Raw genomic sequence first — 20,809 nt, 5'->3', positions numbered from 1 at the left:
GATGCTGTCATATTCTAATCTCTAACAGCAAGCACACAATGGAGTGTGAACAGTATACTTTTGGTAATTGGAAAAATCATGTTGAAAAAGAAAGAAATCATGAACAATTCTGTCTTGCCCTGGGAATGAGAAGGAGCAGAGATGGCACTGAGTTATTTATCATCATGACATTAATAGCATCAAGAGAAATGGCAGCTTGCAGTGCCAGAGGATGCCCGCTATGTAGCCAGTGCTTATTGGTCCTACAGAAGCCCGAGCCCAGTATGAGTGTGTCCTAGATTCCTTTTCTTCATGTTGGTTTCTACATCCAAAAGCATTTCAAGGACTGTTGGAAGGGCAAATCATACAGACAGAACTTTACTAGAGGCGGGCAGTCTCTCTTTGAGCTCTGCTTTGTTTTGGCTCATCTTGAAATAAATTAGTTGGGACTGGTAAAAAAAAAAAACGCAGGGTGGATCTGGGCTCTAGTACTCCTTTCCCCAGAATGTGTGAAATAAGTGTTTGTGACTAGCTGTACTCAGTATGGCAGCCATTTTGTGAATGGACACTCCCCCCCCCATCCCTGCCAATGACAGAGCTATTTTGTGATGGCAACCATGGCGTTCCCTCAATATGCTAAATGTGCCCATCAGCCCAAAAAGGTTGGGGACTCCTGTTACCCTGGAGTGACAGAGGCCTCAGAGCATGCATAAATCAGACTAAAAGGGCCTAGAAAAATCCCAGTCCTGCACTAGTAGGTTTCAGGTCTGGTCCAGAAATCCAGCCTGAAATCTGGCCAGGGCAGAGATCAGCGACATCCCCAGTCCTCACAGTAAGCCATATAGGTTTGGACCTGCAAGCAATGATGATTAGTAGCATGGAGTAGAAATATTTCAACTGCCCTTTGAAAGACTGATCTACAAGCACAGAAAGTGCACATGGTACAATCCTCCTAGGACCGCACCACTTCTGAAGGCAGGAGGAAGAACATTGTCATTGAGTGTCCACACACACATGCACGCAACACTCCCCCCCACCCCAAGGATCTGGGTATCTTTGCCTCTGTGGATGAAAAAACAGCTTGTGGAAGGAAGTTTAAGGAATAAAACAGCAGGCAGGGAAGAGTTTAAGTAGCTCTGTTCTCTCCCTCATCGCTTTATTCCTGGGCCAGATCTACACCAAGCAGGATATGACACTTTGAAAATGGTTTGAAAACTGTATATCTAGTGTGTCCTGGATCCCAACACTTGTCACTACTGCTATAAACTGTTTTAAAGTAGTAGTGTAGATCCTACCCTGGTTGCAGCCTCTAAGATGGTTTTAAATGAAAGAATCAAGCTGCATAAAAGAGAGACACAGTTCCGTAAAATATGTAGTTTTGCCCTGCAATAGATTCTTCTGCTGTTTCTGTCGCTTTCCGTGGTGCTGTAGCCAAGCATTCAGCCTGTATACAGATAAAGGAGGGGAGCGATTGAATTCTTTTCCTGAATACGGATGAGGGAGTCTGAATAAAATTTTCAATAGCGCCAAGGTCTGGTTTTCAAAGAATGCACTTCTTTCATCCAGGACAGCTGCAGGCCTTAAAGCAATTGCTCAAGACCAATGGTATTGATAGTCAGATATGGATTCTAGCTGAACTCTGACAGGGCAAGTTGTTTGACTGTAGCTTCAGCCCATGTCCCACTTACAGCAGAATTAGTCCCATCAATTTTATTGGACTGTGTTTATTGCTAGTGTTTGTAGATTACAGTGTTAAACCTTTAAAGCACTTATGAGCGTGTGAAAACTAAAAGGTCAGGTTACTTCCTACATAGTTCTCCTACTGCAAACACACCAGGACAACCAAAATTACTAGCCTGCTTTCCCAAACATACCTGCATGGGCCATTTGTGGCACATCAGTGGCATTTATCATCGAGACTTGAGTGGATGAAGTAGGATGGTTAATCTCTCCCAGCTTTGTCCTCCAGGTTTCCTGGCCCAGCTGCAGCCTAAAGCCACGGGGTGGGGAGGGAATGTCCCAATAGCCTCTCATAGGTCCCTAACTGCTTCCCAGATACTATATTCAGCAGCCCCCTCATTTCTAGGGTGGGCTCCTGATGGCAGGAGACTGAATTGGGATTCTGTTGATGTCCTGCCCACAATGTTGCCCAGCCATCTCCCTGCCTGAGCAGGGTGCACTTGGGAGTGGCATTGAAGATCGTCAGGTTTGTGCTCCTTGAGGTCTTTAATGTCTATACCAACCCTCCTCAAAGTTATGGGCAGCTCAGGATCTGCCATGGCAGCCATGAGTTTGTCTCAAATGGCATCAGGTCGCATGCATTGGTGGGGCAAATGCTCTATTTGGCACCCTAAGAGCTGAATTCAATTTTGGAGAAGCTCTTGGGACCCACATTCCAGTAGTGGGTGGAGCCAAAGGCAAAGGGGTGGGGCCAAAATACCAAAAACACTGGGCTATTTCACTTGAAGCTCTTACTGGCAGTAACTAAGCCTTAGGAGAGGTATTTCAACCTTTTAGAATGGGGGTGGGGGAAACTGCACCAAATGATTGACAGTGGAAAGGGAAAGGGGGTGTAGCCATCTGGGGAACTCCAACGGGATAGATTTGTATACTTCAAGTTGGCTGGATTTGGACTGTGAGCTTGATGTTTCCCACTCCTGGCAGAACTCTTCCACTTCTGCACCACAACCAAACATTGAATAGTTTCTGTCAGCTTTCTTTCACTTACCTGCTTGGGTATCATTGGGTATTTGCAAGACTTCAAGCTGGCAAAAGTCCCAAGGGAAAATAACAGCCAGACCCTGCCTGCTGTACTGGTGGATTTCAAAATGGTGGCACCAGTTGAGCTTAACATGGCAGAAGATATTCCAAGGGCTAAGGGTGTACTAAAGGTACAGTAGAGGCAACAAGAAGTTGCAAAACAGCATGAAAATATCACACTTGAAGCTTGCCGTTTTGAAATCCACCAGAAACAGCTTGCTTAATGCATCAGTACTATTGCAGAATACAACCTATCTGATCTGGAAGCTACTTCTGTTTCATCTACCTCAGTCTAATGACTCCAGGCTGGAGCAAAAGCTCTAAAATCTAAAGTACTGGCCATGGAGAATAACAACGATAGAAAAAGCTTGTGCTTAGAGGTGTGTGTGTCAGAGAAAGATTACGAAGACTGATGTTTGTTCAGTTTATCCTGTAAGATATTTTCTCCTAGCCAAGGGCTATGATTTTACCATAAAAAACGGCCTATAAACCACTAGGCCAGAGTCCAATTGCACTTTTAAGGGCCATGATTTTGTTTGCTAGTTTGTTTCTTCTAGTTCACCACTGAGGAAGATCTTTTGAAATGTGGATTAGATTTTTTAGTGAACTTTGAATAGAAATGGTGGATCTCTGCAAGAGCATTCCAAAATACTGAAGCATTGGCTAGGGAGAAGACGGTTGAGGCAGTAATGCATCATCCAATGCTACTTTGTGTGAGATATGATAAACTGATGTGATTCCCTTCTCCAGGTCAAACTGAGGTCACTTTCCAAGCCCTGTGATTGTCTCAGGATAACCTAGATGCAGATCTGTTCAGATTAGTTTTACCTTGGCTCCATAGAAAATGCCATCTTCCTTTTTTTAAAAAAGATGAGGTCTCTTTAATATGACCTATACTTTCCCTACAGCAAGCTTGTGTGTCTGTCAGAAGAAATGCACGAGAGATTCTTTCAAGAACCAGAACCAAACCTGTACGTGTTTATTTGGAAGTAAGTTCTACCTCAGCCTTCTCCAGACTGGCCATGCTGGGAACCATCATTCAGCATGTCTGAAGAGTAACGGATTGCGTTCAATAGGGTTCCTCCCAGGTAAGAATGCACAAGATGGCAGCCTTCAGATGTCTCTGTACCTGAGGATTCATTTGGAAGACTGAAGGCACACACTGCTGGTATCTTCCCATATACAATACACTCAGTGCCGGCTCCATGTTTTTGAGGGTCCTCAGGCAGGACACCGTCAGTGCCCCTCCCCCTTCTTCAGGGAGTCTACCTTCTCACCTCCATTGTCACCAGCTGCTTTTGCTCCTCGTCCTCTTTCAGTCTTGCTACCATTTGCTTGTTTGACTGGCAGAGAGCCAGGGAGCAAGTATGCCGGGGCATCTACTGCTCCTCCTGTTCACTACCGCTGTTGTTTAGGCCAGAGTGAGGATTAGGAGAACAGGCAGGTTGCAATGGTGAAGGGGATCAACTCCAGGGGGCTCTTTTCCGTGGGCCCCGTCTAGGGGCTGGGCCCTCAGCAAGTACCCAAGCATGTCTACCTTTGATGCCAGCCCTGTATACACTCTTTAATTTAATATCGTCCTGCTAGTGTTGGTTGTTTTATTATGGTTTAATTTTTTTGAAAACCGCCCAGAGAGCTTCGGCTATTGGCAGTATAATAAATAAATAAATAAATAAATAGTGTATACTTAATGGCTTATCAGCATCATCATGAGGGAATATTTCATCCCCCCTTGCCTTTATGCCATATGGAGCTGTTGTCTTATTTATTATATCACCTGTATTATGGGTTAATATCCTTTGATTTCTGCTTTTCACAGAGGCCTTAGGGTGGAGACCGGCCTGCTTGGCTTGTTTTCTGAGCTGTTGTGAGGCAACTAAAATACACATCCACTCCAAAGGTTCTAAACAGTATTTTTAGTTAGACTGATTCTGTATGTGTTTGGGTCTCTTCCGCCGCAGAAGGGTTGTGTGCCTGAATTCACTCACACTCTCCTTACATGTTATTATTTAAATGAGTATATTCTGGAAAGACAGAAGACAGCATATTAATATCTCAGTGAAGTTGGTTTGTTACCTTACACATCCCTTTCCTTGCTAATTGGAGTTCCCCCCCCCACACTTGCAATTGAATCTTTCTGGGGGGGTTTCTTGGCTAGGCGCTCACCTGTCCTACCATGCTGGCATAACAAAGGGATCAGGAGGCTTTTGTCTCTCTGCTATACTGGAAACTGCAACTTGACATTTCTTGCCTCTTTGTTAGAGGAGTCATTTTCCAATTTGGGACTTCATTGCTCATTAGATTTCCCTCATGCTGATTGTTTGAAGTATGGGGTAGGATGATAGCAAGGCCTCTTTATTAACTCTTCTTCATTTTTTTACATTGGTCAGCGTTTACCAATCTTACATATGCAAGTGGGAGCTGCAACAAAGTGTTGCAGGGTGGAATGCTCCCACCAGCCAGCCATGCCCTCTTCCAGGGCACTCTATTCCATGTCCCTCTCAGTTTCCATTTCTTCCCTCTCAACAGTCAATCAGCACTCCATGCCCCCTGGACATGCTCAGCCTTCACTGGGATATTTTGGATTTTCCCTGCCCCCTAATGTGTTTGCCCCCCCCCCCCCCCAGTATTAATTATACTTCCTTCAATCTTCCATCTTGTGCATTGGGTGATGCCATTTTCCAGTGGAGGTTGCTGGCTCAGATGTCAGTGGCGTGGTGAAACCACTCCAGGTTTCAGTCAAAACCAGTCAGAACTCTCAAGGAGCTAACCAAGGTGTGAAGCAAGATAGCTCCTTTAGAGTTCTGTCTTAAAGCCAGAGCAGACTCACTGCCTCGCTGACATTGGAGCATTCAGACTCCACTGCCATTTTCACTACAGAAGGATCCACGCTTGAAGAACGTGTTTGCTGTGACCATATATACATGAAAAGAGACCCATACAGCGGAGAGCTATCCACTTTGGGCTCTGGCTCCACCCACCACCAGCCCCAGCCATGCATTCCACTGGCTCTGGCCCTACCCACTGCTAGCACACAGCCGTCAACAGAGGACCACCCCCCACAAGGAATGCAGCCCTCAATAGAAAAAATGTCCAACAGCCCTGGCATATAAGACAGCACAGGGAACATGACGTTGGTATCACCAACATTTTTATTCTGCCCTTCCTCCAAGATGTGCATGATGGGATACATAGTTATTCTCCCACGTATACTACTCAGCAAAATTCGGTATAAAATTACCAAGGGGAATTTAATGTTGCTGTCATGACTGCTCAGTAAACCTCCTTTTTACTTTTACTTTTTAAAACCTCTCTTGGGGGATCCCAGAAAGGCTGTATAGAAATACAGTACAATACGATCACTATATTGGAGTAATGGATCTTATACTTTACCACTCATGCCTGGTCTCTGTCTTTTCATATTAGAATAATATGTGTCTGTTGCAACCCTATATGCGTCTACCCAGAAGTAAGCCCCACCGAGTTCAAGGGGACTTACTTCCAGGCAAATGTGTATCAGATTGCAGTCTTAGACTTGTGCATCCCTGTGACATACGTACTGTATGTATATTATACATAATATATATACTTATCTTTTTTCAGATCCCTTGCAAATGGTGGGGGGGGTCATTTCTTTTTTCTTACAAATATTTATTGAACACTGATGGAATTTTTCTGCTTTTAATTATTGGCCTTAAAAAATAAAAAAATCATAGTATCTGGAGCCACAAACACTGGAATACTTAAAAGTTGCTCTTATTCGTATTCCGCTGTTCTTTCTTTCTGCTGTTCTTCTTTGCTCTGCTCTCCCTTTCTCTTATTTCCCTCTAATTTCCCTTTCTTGCATCATGATCTGAAAACTCTGAGTTTTCCGTTAATGCTCAGATACCACACATTAGGGGTTTGCTGCGTTGCTGAAATCCTGTCGTATTTCAAATGGTATTTTCCCCTTGTACAGTGAAGCCTCCATTCACAAGCAGGTGGCAGAATGTGAATGATCTTGGGCGCCCTAATAAGCAGGAGCAAGTGCTTTGTAGCCTTAAGAGCCGGGCCTGCCCACGTTGCCAGGCACCCTTGTCCCCGGAGAGCTCAAGAATGAGTGGGTGAGGCCTATTGTGCACTGAACTCTAATTAGGCAAGGGGCTTTGCTGCACTCCTACCCAGGAATCTTAATTAGGTAGTACTTGGATTCCAACCTTTGATGTCAATGAACGTTTGCCTGGGTGTGCTGGCACAACATGGAAATCTCCAGTTTCTTCATACTAGTATGGATGATCCTTGTTTATTTCAACATGATCCTGGTAAATATCAGGGTACTTAGTTGTAATCATCAATAATTGTCCTGGGATTAGGGGAGGGGATCCTGGCAAGAAAAATGTATCAATCCCCTTTTGTTCAAATTCGGCACTCCAGGGGCTTATGCTTGACCTGAGAGGACTGCAGGGTGTGCGATGTTGACTCCACCACCTGGGAAAGGATTGTGCTTATGTTTGCCCTCCCATCAAGATAGCTAGCACTTATTTATATATTTATTTATTTATTAAATGTATATACTCCCCATAGCTGAAGCCCTCTGGGTGGTTTACAAAGTTAAAAACAGTGAACATTAAAAAGTATACAAAATTTTATACCATCAAAAATATAAAAACAACAGTATAAAACAACAGTATCCATTTAAACAACCTGGTGGGGGTCTCCACCATGGTGCCCATAGGCATCAGTGCACCCACAAACACATCCCTTAGTGCCTGCCGAGGTTCCCTGCCCCTCAGAATTTGCTTCTTTTTTAAAAAAAAACAAAAGTTACCTTGGGTGGTTCCAAAGTGAAGCATTGGGCATGCAGTCACCTGCCATCTTCCTTTCCTTTCCCCAGAATGGGCAACATGGGCCAAGCAACTGTGAAATGAGTGTTTTGTGACTGGCTGCACCCACCATGGCAACCATTTTGTGAATGCCCCCCCCCCAAGCACAGCTGTTTTGTGATAGCAACCATGGCATTTTCTTAAAATATTAAGGGTACAATCCTGTGCATGTTTAGACAGAAAAGTCCTACAACTCTCAGAATTCTCTTGTCCAAACATGCATAAGATTGCATCCTAAATGTGCTCATCAGTCCAAAAACCAGTGAGCAACCCTGGCTTAGATGATGATGATGATGATGATTGGTATTTAGTTCCCAACTCTGTTCTCCTTCTCCATTAGTATGTACATAATTTCCAATTATTTTCCTTTTTCTCTGGTAATTAAATGCTAAGAAAGTCCCCTTCTGGAAACTCAATGCAGCCCTTCCCTATGACAAGTGCTTTTGGGGCAGATCAGGAAGAAAACCAGTGACTTTTTGTCAGAGCTGGGTTGTTGGCAGTAGCCCGGAACAAGTCAGGAACTGGGAATCAGGATCAGAGAGAAATCAAGATCAGAGGGCAAACCAGAAGGCAGAACCAGTGAACGAGACCAGAACACTGCCAGAGCTCAGGTAGACCTTGCTACTCAAAGTTCTACCGAGACAGGAAGCCCTCTTAGACTCTTTCCTGCCCAGGCAGAGCCAACAGTCAACCTGGGTGGAGTCAATCTGGAAGGTTCTTGACTAAGAGGCTGTAGTGACATGGCTCACCACAAGAGGCAGCACAGAGCAGGTCCTGCTACTATACTGAGAAGTTGCACTTATGCAGCTCGATGCATGGGCTAGTGGTCAGCACTTCCTGACACTTTTTAGCAGCTCTCTGTAGCTCACCTGATGCGTCACAGTCTCTTCTTCAGGACATACATAAAGCCTATCTCCAAGATTTCCTTATTGCTTATGCCTTTTTCCAAGAAAAAGGCAGCAGAAATAAAGCAAACTAAGACGGCAAGAAGAGCTGAATAAATGTGAACCTCAGTTCAAGAAAGCTCAAATAGCTATTCATGCTCCTACCTCTGAAAATTATGACAAATACAGACATGTCAAACAGATTATTATTTTTTTAATTTCCCAGAAAAACGTCCAGCAACTTATTGGTTTTTAGATAGAACAGAGATCCAATAGATGCAATTGTATTGTCCCAATTAAGGACACGGTGGGACAAGTTCCGTTTTCTCAGAAAATGACTCATGATCAATTTCAGCAATTCCGTTTAGTTCTTTATGCCACAAACAATGCTTCACTAAAGGAGAGAATGCCAGTTATTGGGGGCAAAGCGGAGCTTTAGATTAGCAGCAAAGTGAAGTTTCAGCTACCCCATTGAGTGTGTTTAAAATTGATTTGGCAATTATATCTAAGGAAAGATGGAATAATTCCAGGCCCACATCGGTCTGTTATAGAGTGGTGTGGAGTCTTTGATAGGACATTGATACCCTGATTGCCAGAGATGACCAAAGGAAAACAATAATCTGTTATTCCTCCCAGAGTCAGTTCCTTCTAAACCAAGAAAAGCTCCTTCATTCTGCTCTAGCTACAGTCAATATCCTTGATGAATGCTGATGCGATATCCCACACACACCTCCCAGGCACTTCCTTTATGCTTTAAAGAGGTTCCCCCCCCCCCCGGTTGCTTCATCCAAATCAAGTGAGATTTCTCCCACAGAAAGAAGGCACCAATCATATTGATATGGTTAAAATCCTGAAAAATCAGTATGATCCCTTTTGGTGCAATTGGTCTTATTCTTAGATGTACAGCCTTAGGCCAAGTTTGGAATTCTTGCACAACACAATTTGATCTTTCCCCACTTTAAAATACAGTAACCAGACCTTGAACATGAAGCAATATCCACCTATCAAGCTTCTCCCGAACAAAAAAAAAATCCGCCTCCTTGCACAAATTTGCCTCCCTTGATGTCCCAGCTGTAGCAGGCTCAAAAGGCCAGCAGTTCTGTGAGTTGCATCATGTATTTCCATATTTTCTCAGTCGTGTCTCTTTCATCCAGATAATGACAGGATATGGTGGGGTTCACACAGTGAGAAATGTTCAGGTAAAAGAGAAAACCTTTTTTGTAGGGTTAAATGTAATGCAATCTATATGAAGAGCAGGCAGTGGATTCAGATAACTGGAAAGTTTGCCAAAGAGAGAGATGGATTTGTAACTACTGGGCTGATTCTGAAAGATGGACTGGAATGTAATTTGTAAATACTGGGTCTGATTCTGAAAGATGGATTGGAATATAATTTGAAATTTGAAATTCCTTGGAGATTTCCACAAGCCCAAATTATCCAGCTTCTGTCTCCATCGAGCTGGAGTCTCCAGGCTGTCTAAAGCACTTTTAAGAATTCACAGTCTTTATTTCACAACTACAATTCTAATCCCATTTAGACTACAATAATTGTCACCCGCACTGAACAGTCTGTCAAATTTAGGACCAAGTGACAAGTAGATAGTGTCTTCCTTTTTTCTTTTTTTCTTTTCTTTTCTTTTCTTTTCTTTTCTTTTACATAAAACAGAACTGTTGGCAACTAATTAAATGCACAACCTCACCTTCCATATTAGACAGGATGAAAGCTTCCCTCAAACCTGGAAACAGAAAGTTATTGGTTTATCAATGAGGCTTTAGGTCAGGTTGCTTCTTCAGTTTTTCTGTCTCAGTGTCAATGACCAGTACCCCGAACTATCATCTTCTGAGGATTCTCAGCCCTTGTTCTCAGAAGAGGCTCTGAGAACTCAGAGCCTCTTCTGAGAAGGAGGAGGAGACTCAGCCATGGAAAGGACCCATTTCTCCAGAGGAACTCCAGGGGGCAGTTTCCTTGTGTCTACAGGAGGCTCCATTACCATCCTCAGACTCTGGGTTCTCAGGCCATGAGACACTAGCATGCCACAACTACTCCCAACTCGCCACAGCCTGAGGCTACCAAAACAGACCAGGCCCCTTTAAGGGTTGAAGCATCAGTAAAAGTAGAGGCAGAGCTAACCGGCCTATACAACCAGCCTGAACAACTTCCAAGCTATGTTTCGGTCTTACTCTGACCTTGCTTTGAACAACATGCAGATGACCCTGTCTGGCTTCCAGCCTCATTTGGGCTGTCTGTGGTGCTGATCCTTTTCTGTCTTGCTTCCTGAGGAGCCTAGCCCAGCCTTACTCCTGCTCTAGATCTGATCCATAGCAGAACCCAGCAACCCAACAGAGCATCATGAGAACCCACAGCCCAAAATAGTGCACTCAGTCAAGATGGAACTTCTGTCCTTTGAAGGAAAAGTTATCAGGGTCTTCACCCAGAGCAGCAGGCTAAGCTCAGACTTGGGCATCTAAGTTGGATGAGGCAAGGTCAGCCAGATCCACTGAACCAGCAATACCAGAAGCAAGCATTGCTGTAAACTAACCTGGGGGCCCTTATCATTATCAGAGCCTGCCAGATAGGAGATCTTCCATCCAGGGCTCTCTGGAGTGGAACCTCTGAAGCTTGTAACACCCCATCCGCCAAAGGAACTAACCCCACATATACCAGGGACCTACAGCCTCATATCAACCTCAGCAATGAGCTGAGTGGTGCTAGTCTCTAGGCCAGAGACTTGGCCCCTTTAAAGACTTCCACTCAGTGGTGTAGTGGTACATTCTGATGTGCAGGTGCTCATTATCATAGTCAGCATAGCCATACCGCCAAGGAAAGTCCAAAACTGCAAGCAAGCTGAGTTGGTCCTCATCAACAAACCAGTTGTAGGGCTTTCCATATATTGGTGGTGTCCATATATTGGTGGTGTGGAAATTCTCCCCCTGTCCCCAGCTACTACATGGATTGCAACTGAGCTCAGAGGGAACAGGAAATTCTCAGTTGAGTGGGAGATAAGGTCAGCATGCCTTCTAATCAAAAAGTGCTGGCATTGTGACCTTGCAAGCCACCATATTGTTGCTTTCACTTCTCAAGGAACAGCAGAAGCTGAGATAGGTGACCTCAACGTAATAGAATCATAGAATAGTAGAGTTGGAAGGGGCCTATAAGGCCATTGAGTCCAACCCCCTGCTCATTGCAGGAATCTACTTTAAAGCATACCTGACAGATGGCTGTCCAGATGCCACTTGAATGCCTCTAGTGTGGGAGAGTCCACAACCTCCCTAGGCATTGGTTCCATTGTTGTACTGCTCTAACAGTCAGGAAGTTTTTGAGCAACAGTGCTCGAGAGAGTGGTGGTGTCTCAACTGCAGGCGCTCTTCGATGAAACTGATTATCTGGCTCCGTTCCAGTCTAGATTCAGGCCTGGCTTTAGGACAGAATTGGCCTTGGTCGCCCTGATAGATGACCTGTATTCAAGAGAGAGACAGGGGGAGTGCGACCCTGTTACTTCTTCACAATCTCTCAGTGGCTTTTGATACTGTTGACCATGGTATTCTCCTGGACCGTCTTCGTGTATTGGGAGTTGGAGGCAGTGTTCTATAGTGGTTCAACTCCTACTTGCAGGATCAGCTCCAGAGAATAGCATTGGGTGACTGTACTTCAGCTGCATGGCAGCTGACATGCTACAGGGCACCATCCTGTCCCCAATGTTATTTAATATCTATATGAAGCCATTGGGATCAATCATCAGGAGATCTGAGGCAAGGTGTCACCAGTATGCTGATGACACCCAGCTCTATTTCTCTGTAACATCTGAATCAGGGGAGGCCATGCCCATTCTGAACCGGTGCCTGGATGAGGGCTAATAAACTGAGTCTGAAGACCTTGTGGGTTGGTGGTTCCCAAGTCTGGGAATTGGGGTGTTTGCCTGTTCCGGATGGGGTTGTACTCCCTCTGAAGGAGCAGGTCCATAGTTTGGAGGTGCTCCTGGACCCATCTTTGTCACTGGCGGCCTCAGTGGCCTGGAGCGCCCATTATCAACTTCAGTTGGTACGCCAACTATGCCCGTTCTTGGACAGGCACTAGTAACCTGAAGATTACCATGCACTCTATTTGGGGCTACCCATGTATGTGGTTCGGAAGCTGCAGCTTGTGCAGAACACAGCATCTACGGTGCTCACTGGGACACCTATCTCTGCCCACATAAAAGCAGTGTTAAAAGAACTGCACTGGCTGCCCGTTAGCTACCGAGCCATGTACAAGGTCATGCTATTATCTTACAAAGCCCTAAACAACTTGGGACCAGGATACCTAGCAGACCGGCTTCCCTTATATACACCCAAGCGATATTTACGATCTTCAGAGGAGGTCCTGCTCGTCATTCCGAGATGAAGAGAATGTCATAATGAAGAACCTCAACAGCGGGCCTTCTCTGTAGTGGCACCCACCCTTGGGAAAACCCTCCCTTGTGTGGTTCAGGAGGCCGGAAATGTAATAACTTTTAAATGCCTCCTAAAAACATATCTTTTTAGACAAGCCTTCCCTGGACTATAACTTATTCTGGTTTTATGTGATTTTAAAGTTTTAAATCAGATTTTATGGTTTTAGTTGTAAACTGCCCAGAGATCTTAGGCTGTTGGGCAGTATAAATGTGGTGGTGGTGGTGGTGGTGGTGATGATGATGATAATAATAATAATAATGGCTCTATGTAATTACAGAACTACAACTATATCAGAGATCCACACAAGAAGTTTCCCCATTGAAATCTCTGCAGCTCAGAACATAGGGGAAGGGGCTCAGGATTCCTGCGGCCATCCTTCCCAGGCAATCAAGGACAAGGGTCAGTAGCCTGAATGTTTCCTGGGGTTTCCCTTCCCAGGCAATCAAAGGCAAGAATTCTAGCAAAGGTCAAAACAAATCCATGCACAGAGAGATTTCTTCCAATCTAGAAACTTTGTTGGGATCTCTGCACTACATGGGTAAACCCTATTAAGTCCAAGAGTAAGTCCACGTAAGCAGGGGGTTCCATGCCATAGCTTTTGCCTTTGTAACTCTATACTGCATGAGTCCAGCCAGAGAAAAATCAAGAGTCAGGATTAAACCCAGCCTGCCAGCAAGGAAGATACACAATCGACAGTAAGACGAGAGTTCAAAGTCTGTGAAAGTATCACAGATCTTCTCATGGCAAGTCCTTAGCACTCTGAAGTTCCAATTAGAAAGAGAGCCCATATGCAGGATGCTTCCAGAGTCTCAGACGACGATGGATCCAAACAGAGAGGGGTTCAGGCAATGAAGATGAGGAGACTTTGCACCGGCTTAAAAGGGGAAGATGTGACTATATGACACCTCCTCTGGACCACTTGAAAGACAAGGGCTTTTGGCATTTCAGCAAGGCCTCTGTTGAAACAGGGCATCACTGCTCAGCCTTCCAACATTGACGTTTCATCCTAGGTGACCCTTCTTCCATACCCCACCCCACCTGTCAGGTTCTCACAGACAGCTTCTAGCCTGCCTGCCTGCCAAAGTGACTCCCCCTGGCTCTGTTCTGACAACACTGACAGAGATACGCTCACACAGGTGCTGACATCCCAGAGGCTGAATAGGCCCAACCCCTTCCAGACTCCTGGCTATAACCTACAAGGCCCACTGCCATGCTGAAGCTGGGCCTTGAGAGCCTATAAGAAAAAACACTAATTAGACTGCATGGGTATTATAGCCACCTTCCCCACCTTGGGGCCTTCCAGATGTTTTTGGACTACAACTCCCACAAGTCCTGACCATTGGCCATATTGGCTGGGGTTGATGGGAGCTGAAGTCCAAAACATCTGGAAGGCACCAAGTTGGGGAAGACTGTATTCTAGTAATGTTTGACAGTCCCAGACATTCTTTGATCCTATAAGAACTCAACAAAACATATATGTCTTGCAAAGCCAGAGATGCAATGTCCAATGTCACCTTAACATTATTTTTCTTGGAAGTGGTGCTCCTACTTTTACTGATCATTCCTGAAGGTTGTACAGCTGAAGCTGTTCAAAATATAATTAAGCCGGTCAGAGCTACAATTGACCCTTTAATATTCAATAACCTCAACTAGCTAAAATGGATTTAGATGTCCTAGACTGGGACATGATGAGCTAGATTTGCAGTGGGAGGTCACAACACTAATTTAAGTAATAGCAAACCAAAGATGGCCTTATCACCTCTCAGTATGTTTCTTATCCTTAAGTGGCTGGTGTGATAAAAGATTGGGTCTGGAGCTCTAAGCGATCACAATTGCACATCCATAAAATTATTGGGCTTTTTCCTTCTTCTGTTGTCTCCCCCCCCCCCTTTTTTTTTTTTTGCAGCACGAATAGCTCTTTTCATTTTGCAACACAAAGATAACGTTTAGATAGCACCAGACCAGCATCTAATGTGAACAATAATGCATGCTCATCCAACAGACAGCCCACCACAGCCTTGTCAGAGAACGGGATTGCAAAGGAAACTGAGGAAACAGGTGTGGGGACAGGAAGAAATAGGCAGGTGGTATTTTGTAGCAAAAGACAGGTGAGCGAAGGCATACATAGCAATGCCCGGAAACATGGTATGAAATTTGGAAATGCTTCTTTTCCTGGCAACAGGGTGCGGAATTCCCCCCTTAGTTTATGAGCAGCACATTTTAAAGTGTTGCCAGAGTGACATGTTATCATCTCACCAGTAATTAAAGTCATTAATTAGAGGGCCTTCTCTGCTGTGGCACCCCGGCTGTGGAATGAAGTCCCTAAGGCGGTTCACCTGGCATCTACACTATATTCTTTCAGACGCCAGGTGAAGAACTTTTTATTCTCTCAGCATTTTAACATTCTATAAATTCAATTTTAACTTTGCTGTTTTAAATTTGTATTTTAAATTTGTATTTCTGCACTGCTGCTGATTTTATCCTGGTCGTGCTTTTATATTGTATTTTATATCATGTTTTTATACTGTTAGTTTTATACTTAGTTTTAATTTTTGTGAACCGCCCAGGGAGCTTCTGCTATTGGGCGGTATAAAAATGCAATAAATGAAAATAATAATTAATAAATTTCCATCCCAGCCCCCGCTCTTTTCCAGTGTTATGGATCAACGGGAAGCTGTTTCACATTAGCTGCTGGTTCCCTTCTCAAACCCCACTTTTCCAAGAGGACTTTGACACAAACCCCCTCGTGCCCATGCCTTACTGCGGGGATGATGAACCGCTCTCTGCCTGAGGGCCAAATTCAATTTCAGAGAAACTCCCAGGGGCCACTTTCCACTGGTGGGTGGAGTCCAAAATATCCTCATATTTATTAATTAAAATATTTACATACAGCCCTTCGTTATCAAATTGCAGGGCACAAGATGCATTGAAACTATTAAATTAAAAAAGGAAGATGTTAGCGGAGGGCTCTTACTGCTAGTAATTACCCTCAAGGAGAAGCATTTTAGCCTTTAGAATGAGGGAAAAGACCACACAAAAGCTGGGAATCTGTCAAAGGGTTTGCAGGTGAGGAGAAAGGGGCGTGGCCTTTGGGAAAACCCACAGAAGCTCAAAATGGGACCCCAGCCAGGCCAGATTTGGCCCATGGGCCTGAGGTTTATTTATTTTATTTATTTATTTATTACATTTTTATACCGCCCAATAGCCGAAGCTCTCTGGGCAGTTCACAAAAATTAAAACCACAGTAAAACACCCAACAGGTTAAAACACAATTACAAAATACAATATAAAAAGCGCAACCAGGATAAAAGCTGGTTCAATACTCCTGCCCTACTAAGCCTGTAACCCAACCTAAGCACATGTTACAGAAATAACCATGTAAATCCCCCCTTCTTTACCCACTTCCTTCTCATTATTTATTTATTTATTTATTTATTTATATAGCACCATCAATGTACATGGTGCTGTACAGAGTAAAACAGTAAATAGCAAGACCCTGCATACTAGCGATGCTATACAAAGAGCAAGATCTACTCAGGCCTTCAAAAAACCATTCAGTCTTTAATTCTGATGGCACTGCTTTTGGCTGATTTTATTATTTTTAATCTGCACAGATCTTTAAGAATTGTTTTGTATTCTTTCTTTAACTCGTATTTTGGCAATGCCCCGTAGTTGCCCCTTTTGGGGAGGAGGTAACAATAAGGTTGAACTTTGTACTGAAACAATCTATAATATGGAACAATGTGCTTCTCCTCCTAAATTCCCAACCTGCTTCTTGGAAGTTAACACATGGTCAGTGTAACTGGATCTTCAGAGCCCTTATGACAGCCAAAAGGCTTATACTATCACATTGGAAGGACAAATTCACACCTCCCATAATGCAATGGATCGAGGACCTAATAACATTGTCAACTTTTGAACGGTTGTTATATAGAGCTTTATCACACCAGCGTTATACTGTGCAATCACTGAGAAGTGCATGCAAAGGACTCCGAAGTTTTCCAGTTTATAATCTGCTTTTATTGTGAAGTACTCCCATGCATCCTGCTTTAATTGTGCTATAAAAGCAAAAGACTCGCCGTATTTTGATACTAGTTTTCGAGCGTATCATCCGAGCGGCCACTGGGGCGCAGGAGCAGGATTTGAAGAAAAATTAAACAAATGCTTGAATCTACGTAAGCTTTAAAGATAAAGACATCAAAATTGGCACAGAAATAGATATTAAGGAGAGCTTTAAGCATACCAAATTTGAATCAGATTGGGTGATCTGTTGATTTTTAATGATTTTTTTACATTTCCCCCCTTAAACCCATTTCCTGGTATGCAAAGGATCTAGCCGCTCGGTAGCAACAACAACAATGCCGACAGCTTAGCGCTGTAGGGGATAATTCGAGGGAAACAGGTACGTGGGATGAAGCTAATAGATGCAACTTGCAAGTGGGTAAATACACGGATATCTGGTCTGCTTTTCTTGAAACCTTTGTATAACTGTGTCCCTTTTTCTTTTCTTTTTTAATAAACGGTACACATGATGGAAATCAATGATAATTCTATATATGAAATGCAAGGTTCCCCCCCCCCCCCGTTTTCACAATGTATTTTCTGTTCTATTTTGTTAATCTTCTCAATAAAAGAAACAAATAAAAAACAAACAAGAGGAATCCTCTAGAGGGCTGCCCACCCCTGTCTGTAATCCATTTGCGGTTGTGGTGCCTCCAAAATTGTAAATTACTGTGAAACTATTTTCTGAAGGCAGAGCACTTGGAAATATCTGTTTCAGAGAGTTGCAATGCCTTGTGTCCCAGGGATGCTGGAAGCACAGCCCTCAGAGATGATGCGTAGTCAAAGCAAAAAATTCATAGGCAGCGCATAAGTGAAAATTAGTTATTTTCTCTGTCTGGAGAGTACTGACACATAAAGGAAGTCAGAGCAGAAGCCTGACCCAAAATGTGAGCAAAACAACAGGGTTTGATTGACAATGCATAATTCAAGTGTGTGAGCTATAGACTCCCTTTGTGCATCGCATTGGAAACACCAATTCTAGGTGAAATGTATGACCAATTATGAAAAATGACACTGTTGCATAACATCTCCCCTTTGCACAGCTATGAATCACTTAAAATAAAGACCTAGGAGGTATGCATATTGGAGACAGAAACGCTATGAGCAGATTCAAGCTTTCAGAAACAGCATATAGAACATCCCTTCCTGGACGCTTGCTGAAATTCCTTTTCTATACTATTATTATTATTATTATTATTATTATTATTATTATTATTATTATTTATTTATTTATTTATTTATATAGCACCATCAATGTACATACAACTGTTAAAGATAAAGGAGCCCTGACCTCCTTTCCATATGGTCACCTAAACAAAGCAGAAACCCAGGGTATGAATCCTACTTAGTGTAGACCCATTGAAGTGACTAACTTAAGTGTCATTCGTTTCAGTGGGTCCACTCTGAAGTAGGACTTATGTTGGATTTTACCCCTACACCTCACACTAGGGTCCCAATCTGGATTAGGCCTCCTGCACCTACTTTAGAGTAAAAATGAAAAGAAGGGGGGGAACCCCGACCTACTGCTGAATCAGGGATGGAGAACCTGAAGCCGGCAGACCAAACCCTCATCAGGGTCTCTAATCCCGTGGAGAGGTCTTCTTGCATTCAAGAGAAGGTGAGTAGAACTCCCCTGCAGACTTTGGCATTCACCAGGGCTAGGCCAAGGATCTGAGGGGGAAGGGCTGGCACGCATGGGGACATTGCGGGCCACGCAGCATAGCAAGGCAAGATATCTGAAGGGGCAGAGCTCATATGCACAGGGGGCAGGGCCAGCATGCACCACCCTATTCCCATCCACGGTTTTGAGACAATGTGTGAAGCAGTTATGCTACAGTTGGCATCTCCCAAATACCAGGGTGGAAGTCATTTCATAATGTGCTGGTGCTCACTTTGTGAAACATCTTCCCCACCACCATCCTAGTATTCTGGAGACGGCACCTGTAGCATACTTTATGTGCCAATCACCTCAGCCAGGCCTTCCTTGAGTGACTGTGCTGCCCAGTTTGATCATTATGGTGTTGCATTGGTTGGCATGTTTGGAATCAATGTTTTAGCAAATACGTATTTTAATTGTATTTTAACATATACTTTAATATATTTCAGTTCTCTTGTAAACTGCTTAGAGATATATATTTTTAAATAGAGGAAGTGGTAAATAAGGGCGCAATCCTATCAATTGCGCCCTCGCTTTTTGGAAGTGTTTGAACTTGGCTTCCAAGACTCCTATGTACTGAGGGGCTGAAGCCGGAACGGCAGGAGGAGCAGTGGGGACAATCTTCGCCTCCCCATGCTCCTTGTTTAGCGATTTTCGCCAGACATGCTTTTCAGCCCATCTAGGGAGGGCGCTTCAGAGCAAGAGGGAAGGAAGCTAGAGGAGGCTCAGGATATCATGTATCCTGGCCTCTCCATTCACCTCCCCGCCCACCAGACCACCCCCTTTCCACCTCCTCCTCCGAGATTGCTTTTCCAGCTCAGAGAGGCAGCTGGCACAGTTATCTATGCACCGGCTGCAAGAGAACGGGGTTTAGGGTAGGATCTCTGACTCTCCCTTCCGAGGTCAAAGCACTGTCTCCAACCTCAAAGGAGGGTTCTGAGCAATCCTATGGACCCTAAGATGCTCTCCCAGAGACCATGGGATTGCTTTCTAAATCTGGTGAATGAATGAATGAACGAATGAACGAATGAACAAACAAACAAACAAACAAACATGTATTTGCGCCACTAGGCTCCACTGGGTGGATCTCAGGTTTCTAAAAACAACAACAATAAATAAGTTTTATTATTGTTTTATTATTCCCGCCAGCCTGAAGTCTGCCCATCCCTGTCTCAGGCCATCTCTGAAAGTGGCCTTGGGGGATGCAGGAAGCCAGGGCAACAGTGGACAAAGATCATGTGGATCGACCTGACAAGAGTTAATGGCCAATGAGAACTGCTTGGTCATAAAAGCAGCAGTGCTGTCTAAGAAAAGCGAAATGGACAAGCCCTCCACACGGAGAGCAAGTGGAGCCTGACGGAGAGCAGGGCTTTGATTGGATTTTCCCTGTTATTCAATGTTCTGCCTCTAAATTCTCGACTTTGCCAGTCTGATAAAGAAGAGCTCCTGCAGGTGCAGTAATTACTTGTCCAGCTCTTTGCCTGTGCATCTGCCAGGTGTTGTCGTAACCATGGCAGCAGGGTGAGGTGTCCCCCCTCCTCCTCAGACCATGATGTGGGGCCCCCATCTCGCCCCCATAGTGATAGGAGCAGCTTTCTGGTTGGCCTCTCAGCTAAGTGTGCTGCTGGAGAGAGATTCCAAGGAGCAGAGGCAGAGGAAGCAAAGTCATGCACAGAGCCAAGCCAGAGAGCAGGATCTGCTTTGGGCACCAGCCGGGCTGAGCTCTCCACCCACAGCAGGTGGGCATGAAAATCCTGCAGCTGTTTTGTAAGAAGGGGCTGGAATATTGGGGAACAGCCAAAGCCCAAAGAAACTTGATGCTGACTAGTTTCAGCCTTTCCAGAAAGTATCCTTGGTGGTGCTGGTGCTTTCCTTAAAAAGAAGAAGAAGAAGAAGGGATACTGACTCTTTGCAAAGTCTTCGCATCTTTGTTGAATGGAAATCCTACTTGGGGGACTCCGGCTGCCTTGAGCCACTTGGCTGCTTGCCAAGTGCCTGTTCTTGAACGTCTCAGGAAAGATTGCCTGCTTCACCTTTCCATTCTGGAACAGAAGGAGGCGATCTTGGCGCAAGTCAGAACTGTGGGGCGACTGCTTGTAAGTGCAAACCGGCTCTCCGAGCAGCTGTTCCTGGAGATCGCATTCTTCCCTTGAAAATAACGCGATCGCCCTCTCT

Source organism: Elgaria multicarinata, chromosome 8 (genome assembly GCF_023053635.1).
Source record: "Elgaria multicarinata webbii isolate HBS135686 ecotype San Diego chromosome 8, rElgMul1.1.pri, whole genome shotgun sequence".
In the NCBI taxonomy this organism is placed as follows: Eukaryota; Metazoa; Chordata; class Lepidosauria; order Squamata; family Anguidae; genus Elgaria; species Elgaria multicarinata.
The sequence above is the reverse complement of the archived record's forward strand: the minus strand, read 5'-3'. Positions refer to the sequence as shown.